At 38.7% G+C, this 7,156-nt stretch overlaps 1 pseudogene; it reads left to right on the top strand.

The window, feature by feature from the left end:
* Positions 1-1,951: 1,951 nt before the first annotated feature.
* Positions 1,952-2,604, top strand: LOC102861675 (annotated as a pseudogene).
* The last annotated feature ends 4,552 nt before the right edge of the window (positions 2,605-7,156 follow it).

Here is a 7,156-nt window from a genome sequence, read left to right as displayed (position 1 = left end):
TCAAAGAAAATTATAAATCATTAAAGAAACAAAAAGAAACCTGGAGAAGTGGAAGAATATCCCTTGCTCATGGATAGGAAGACTCAATATTGTGAAAATGGCAATACTACCAAAGGCAATTTACATATTCAATGCAATCCCAATACAAATACCAGTGCCATTCTTCAACGAGATGGAAAAGGCAATCTCCAGCTTCATTTGGAATGGAAAGCAGTCCCGAATAAGCAAAGCACTCCTTAAAAATAGAAAAAAGGAGGTATCTCATTCTCTGATTTCAAATCCTACTACAGTGCCGTGGTGGTTAAGACAGCATGGTACTGGTACAATGACAGACACATAGATAAATGGAATAGAATTGAGAACCCAGAAATCAGCCCATCTACCTATGGTCAACTGATTTTTGACAAGGAGCTGAAATCAGTCAAGTGGGGAAACAACCGTCTTTTTAACAAATGATGTTGGCAAAATTGGAAAAATATCTGCAGAAGACTCAAACAACATCCACTCCTCACTCAATATACAAAAACCAACTCAAGGTGGATCATGGATCTAGGACTAAAACCAAGGACTATAAACTTCATTAAAGAAAAACTTGGAAGAACTCTAGTAGTCCTAATCCACAACATAAACAGTCTTCCAAGCATCCTGAAAAATCTACAACCAGGCGAAGATAAAATAGACGAATGGCATCTTCTAAGAATCAAATCCCTATGCACATTCAAAAACTTCTTTAACAGGGTAAAAAGGGAAGCCACAGCCTGGGAAAAAGTATTTGGTAATGACGTGTCAGATAAGGGACTTATATCTAGAATTTATAAAATACTTGAGCACCACAACAAGATCAACATAAATAATCCAATTGAAAAATGGGCACAGGATATGTACAGACACTTCACCAAAGAAGACATTCAGATGGCCAGCAACCACATGAAGAAATGTTCAAAATCCCTAGCTAAGAGAGAGAAGCAAATCAAAACCACTATGAGATATCATCTCACCCCAGTCAGAATAGCAAAATTTAACAGAACAGTAAGCAACAAATGCTGGCAAGGTTGTGGAGAAACTGAAACCCTTATTCACTATTGGTCGAAGTATAAAATGGTGCAACCACTGTGGAAGGCAGTTTGGCGCTTTCTCAAAAAGTTGCGAATAGAGATACCATTTGACCCAGCAATTCCACCTCTGGGAATATACCCTAAAGAGACTATAACCTGGGCAGGGAGAAAAGTGCAACAGTGATTGAATGGAAATCCAAAATCTCTGTAAATGTTCATTAAAATTAATAAAACAATTTTTTAGAAAGACCATAACTGACATCCAAGCAGATATATGCACACCCATATTTATTGCAGCTTTGTTTGCAGTAGCAAGGAGTTGGAAACAATCTAAGAGCCCATCAAAAAATGAATGGATAGAGAAGCTGCGGTATATTCATACAATGGAATACTATGCTGCATTGAAAAACAAGGAACTCATGCAATATTATTCAAAATGGGTGACCCTGGAGGACATTATGCTGAGTGAAATATCTCAGTCACAAAAGGACAAATACTGCATGGTTTCACTGTTGTAGAATGGGACTGATAGGGTTGGGATAAGACTGAGAAAAACTGGATAAATTATGTATACTGCATTGAAACAGATGAGGGAGAGAACAATTTAAAAGCGATGTATGGTGGTCCGGCCCATTGCGAGGGTGACAGGAAACCCTGTGTCGGGAGCGCTACCATCTTGGACCAGCCCGAGGAAGATCCTGAGGGAGCCGCAGGAGCAGTCACCCCTGCAACCGCTACTGCGTCTGTCCGTCTTCGGCCAGCCCGTCTAATTCGCTGGGGCCTGGGCCTTCCGCCCCCGCCTCCTCTCTCTCTGCGTCCGCTCTCCTCTTCCTCTTCCCGACGCCCCCCTCCCGCCCGGAAAGCTGCCCAGCCACCAGCAACCCCCCGGTGCCACCATGGCAACTGCACCATACAACTACTCTTACATCTTTAAATATATCATTATTATTGGAGACATGGGAGTAGGAAAATCTTGCTTGCTTCATCAGTTTACAGAAAAAAAAAATTTATGGCTGATTGTCCTCACACAATTGGTGTTGAATTTGGTACAAGAATAATTGAAGTTAGTGGCCAAAAGATTAAAGTGCAGATTTGTGATACAGCAGGCCAGGAGCGGTTTAGAGCTGTTACACGAAGTTACTACAGAGGTGCTGCAGGAGCACTCATGGTCTATGATACCACTAGAAGAAGTACATATAACCATTTAAGCAGCTGGTTGACAGATGCAAGGAATCTCACCAATCCAAATACTGTAATAATTCTCATAGGAAATAAAGCAGACTTGGAGGCACAGAGGGATGTTACATATGAAGAAGCCAAACATTTTGCAGAAGAAAATGGTTTATTATTCCTTGAAGCAAGTGCAAAAATGGGAGAGAACGTAGAAGATGCGTTTCTCGAGGCTGCCAAGAAAATCTATCAGAATATTCAGGATGGAAGCCTGGATCTGAATGCTGCTGAGTCTGGTGTACAACACAAACCCTCAGCCCCACAAGGAGGCCGGCTAACCAGTGAACCCCAGCCCCAGAGAGAAGGCTGTGGCTGCTAGTGACCTCTTTGTCATGGCCCCTCATTTGACCTTTCACCTATGTCTGTTGGAAGCAGTACTTGTTACTGCCTCATTGTCTTCTGTACATCTTACTGGGTTTAATTAAAAAAAACAAACAACAAAAAAACTCTTGTAAAAACAGTTTAACACAAATACTAAACTGCTCAACAACTAGATGTAATCAGGTTATCAAAGGCAAGTAGAGTTAATCTCTTCTGCATGGTAAATCTAGACTTTTCCCCCCCAATTGTCCTTGTTATAGGTATGTCACTAATACATGATTTAAACTGAGCACTGATGCTGGACTTCATGATTTTTACCAACACCCTCCCCCACCAACAAGGCTTTGTCTCATTGTACGGTTTATTTTCCTAGGCCTTTCTCCTCATTTTTAACTGTTTAAGTATGTCTGTCGTAATCAATAGGTTTATTGCTGTGAACTGACTTTTGATGGTAGAGAAGGGGCTCTGTACCGCTTTATTTTGTTATCTGTTGGACAAATTCCCTGTTGTGTGGGTGGCATTTTTCTTGAGGTTTGCTTCTGTCTTAGCTTTGTATAGGGAAAATATCCATTTATTTTTTCTCTTGTGCTTAATTAATAGCTTTTTTTAAATATCATTTTATCCTTTTTCTTTAACAGAAAGTAAATATGTATAAAATTTGAAGGAACTAATAATACATTCTGTGTATATTATTTTAATGAAGAAAATAAATTGATGACTGGCACTGGAACAGTATAAAGTACCAGTTTGTACAGTATGACCTGTATGTGACCATGTTACTCCCTTCCATTTCCCAAAAGGATAAAGACAACAACTGCAGTTCACAGTACTGGCTCCACTTCTTGGTGCTGGCAGTGTTTGGGGACATTATGCCAGAAGTGAGAGAGATTATGCTTCTAGAATGAGAGGATTAACACTAGCAGATTCTGTTCCATCTTTGCACTGTGGCTTACCTGCTGACTCTTCTTAATTGTTCTTGTGCAATTGACAATGTGCTAACCTGCTTTTCTCTTTTTTGAAACATTTTGCATTATAGGCTACATTTCTTGCCTTACTGCATAGAAAAAGAAAGGCTGGGTTTATTATTGCACATTTTAAGCTTTTATACATTTATCTTTTTGGAATGGTCAGATTCTTATCCTGACAGCCAGAACCACAGGTCTGCTGTTAAGGGATTTTAAATTGTGTATTTTTTACACTTCAGTAAAATTATTTCTTGAATTCATAGTATGAAGGGACTATTTTAGGTCATTTAGTATAAATTGTTTTGTGAAAGGGAACATTTCTAAAGGTGGTGTTTGTGCTTAAATGCAGTTACTTTGTGTTAGGTGGTTTGGTCATGGAAAGAATACTTATTTTAAAAGAAAAATTTCTTTAGACTACAAACAGTCTTTTACAAAGATTTTTTTTAACTGCTATTTACTATTGAGTTTATGGTTCAAAGGTTGGGAATTAAGATGTTATTTGAAATAGGTAAACCTCAGCACATTATAAAATGCACTCAGCCCATCTGCTGTGTTTAAAATACACATTTGAATCCCTTTTTATGGACACTAAAGTAAAAAGTACATCTTTCTGGGCTGTAAACACGTGGTAGTACCAGAATATTGTATAGTCAATGTGAAATAAAAGCCAAAACTGGAATGTGCAGAAAATAATCCGGTTAATTTGTGAGTTCATCTTTATTTTGTCTTTAAGCTTTTGTAAAAAACAAGAATGCTGGAGAACATTGGTATACTCTGTTAAAGACTTAACGTGATCCATTTTGCTTTCACTGTCGCATCACAAGGAACTGTCCAGGGACCATGACCTGCTGGTATGTGTATATATTTACAAAACAAAACAAACAAACCACCCATTGGGATATAGGGTAGCAATCAGAAATGAAAGATTGCCGCTTATTTAGGTACAATATCCTGATTCCCAAAGTTAGTTACAGTGGGTCGTAATGTTTTTGTGACAGAAGGATTTATTCAGACTGCTGTATTCTTCATTTGATGTAACAAAATGCTATTAATCTAAATATTTGTAAATAAAGTACCTGTATCTAGATTAAAAAAAAATAAAAGCGATGTATGATAGGGTGTTATGGTTATCACAAGAGTCCAGAATTAAGGTTGCATAGTGGAGTGTACTCAGGGCAGTGGGGAGGGGAGGTGGGGTGGGATGAAAGATTTTTCTTTTACTTTTCAAAGAGAGGAGCGAACTGGGTGGGGAGGGGTGGGGTGGGGAGAAAAGTGTAACAATGAATTAATGGAAATCCAAAATCTCTGTAAATGTTCATTAAAATTAAAAAACCCACAAAAACAAACTAGACTAAAAATGTTAAGATTTTATTTACAAAACTTCCTTCTTGTATACTACAGAAAGTAAAAATGCTGTTACAATCTCAGAATAACTGGTAGTCACGAATGGTTGAGACTCACTGAGCACAGCTATCCATGCTACAGCAAGAGTCTTACGCAAAAACCTAACAAGGTTTACAATTTTCTTGGGGCAAAGTCCCCACACTTGGTGGTGGAGTCCCAAGAGGGACTAAACAGGAAGATGGAATGTCACAAGAACTATTCTTTGGCTCTTTGGGTGGGTGAGCATCCTGGGGTTTGTATCTCAGCTACATTTTATTTCAGCTACCAAAGCTATATGAGCAGTCCAACCAACTCTGAACAGTTCTCTCTCTCTCTTTTTTTTTTTTTTTTTTGTGAGTTATTTGGGGTCTTAATCATCTTTTTCATCAACTGTTTCTCTCTTCCTCTTCTCACCTTTCCCACTTTCTTCCTCATCTTCATCTTTATCTTCATCCTTATCCTTGTCAACTTCTCCATCAGGGCCAAATTTTCTTCCTCCTTGCTGACTTCATCTTCTCCTTCTAAACCTTCATTTTCATCTTCATCCTCTCCTTCATCCTCCTTTTCATCATCCACACCATCCACGTCAACATCTAAGTCAGGGGCTTCCTGGTCCCCTTGGTCATAGCCATCCAGGTAGGTCAGCTGGGACAGGAGCTTGAAAATGCTCTCTTGGTAATCATTCAAATTGGTAACCTCACAAGTTAAACAGATCCAGGCTTTTCAGATTCTCCAATTTTTTTTAAGGGCTCCAAGGTGCTGATATCCTTCAGTTTATTTCCAGTCAAGTTTAGGTGCGTGAGGTTTAGAAGTTTTTCTGCTAACATGTCCAGACCTCCAAAGATTCTATTTTCACTCAGCTGAAGGTTTTTCAATTACAGTAATTTGGGGAGATTTGAAAATGAAATCAAGCCTAAATTTATCAAACTGAGGAACTCTAAGTTCATAAATTCAGTTGTTAAACTCTCAATTTTTCCATCATTTGACTTGCAGTTGTCCAGAACAAGTTCCTGGACAGCTGCCTACGTCTGGTTCCTCAGCTCCAGGTCGTCAGCACCAGCTGCTCCATGGAGGAAGGATGGGCAGTCTGCTCCTGTGTGATTAACTGCTTCTGAAAACCTGCCAGAGGGTCATCTATGAGTCGGCTCTGACTCTCTGGTACTCAACAACTTCTCCAGCTCCAGTTACTCTTCTGTCATCCTTAGTCATTGTACAACTTTTTGATGCATAGGAGGCAATCGAATAGATTATGATTTGGATCAGGCACATCTTAGTCTCTAAGTTGACATTCTTGCTCAGTAGCAATATTTCCCAATGTAACACGTCTTTAGATTTTTTGACTGCTGTTACCATGGATGTTGATTGTGTTTCCTTTTGATTCATTGGTGAGAATTTTTGTTTTCTTAATGTTTAAATGTAATCCATATTGAAAACTGGAGACTTTGATCTTCTGCAGCAAATATTTTGACTTCTCAACTTTTTGCAAGCAAGGTTTTGTCATCTGCATAATGTAGATTGTTGATGAGTCCTAATGCCACATTCTTTTTCCTTTCTTTAGTTTACCTTCTGGAATTATTTGCTCAGCATGAGTAGATAAGAACAAAGACTACAGTCCTGACATGCACCTTTCCTGATTTTAAACCATTCCATACACCCTTGTTCTGTTCTGTCAACAGCTTCTTTGTCTATGTGTAGGTTTCTCATTAGCCGCAATTAAATATTCTGAGATTCTCCTTTTTCCCAATGTCTGCCTACTCAAAAAGACACTTTTCTGGTATTCTCTGCTTTGAGCCAGTCCTTGAAAATGACATCATGTTTGGAAAGGTGGAGAGTAAACAGAAGAGAGGAAGGACCCTCATCAACAAGAGAGATTAACACAATGACCAATGACTAACAGTGGGGCTCAGTATATCAGAGACGATGAGAGCAGGGTTCAGGTCTGTTATTCATAGGTGTGTTCTGAGTCTTAGTGGACTTGATGACACCTGACAATAACAACGTAGTAAAAGGTATTTGAAAGAAATGAATTTAGATATTTTTGGTAATATAAAAATTAGATTCTTTTTGAGAAATATGTTCAGCATATTTGAAATATTTTTAAAATATGTCTTTGTTGTTTGTTATTGTTGTTATGTGCCGTCGAGTCGTTTGTGACTCATAGCGACCCTATGTACAACAGCCCTAAACCGTGCTCTATCCTGT

Source organism: Elephantulus edwardii, unplaced genomic scaffold (genome assembly GCF_000299155.1).
Source record: "Elephantulus edwardii isolate Elephantulus edwardi_28Jun2011 unplaced genomic scaffold, EleEdw1.0 scaffold00196, whole genome shotgun sequence".
Classification (NCBI taxonomy): Eukaryota; Metazoa; Chordata; class Mammalia; order Macroscelidea; family Macroscelididae; genus Elephantulus; species Elephantulus edwardii.
The sequence above is the reverse complement of the archived record's forward strand: the minus strand, read 5'-3'. Positions and strand labels throughout refer to the sequence as shown.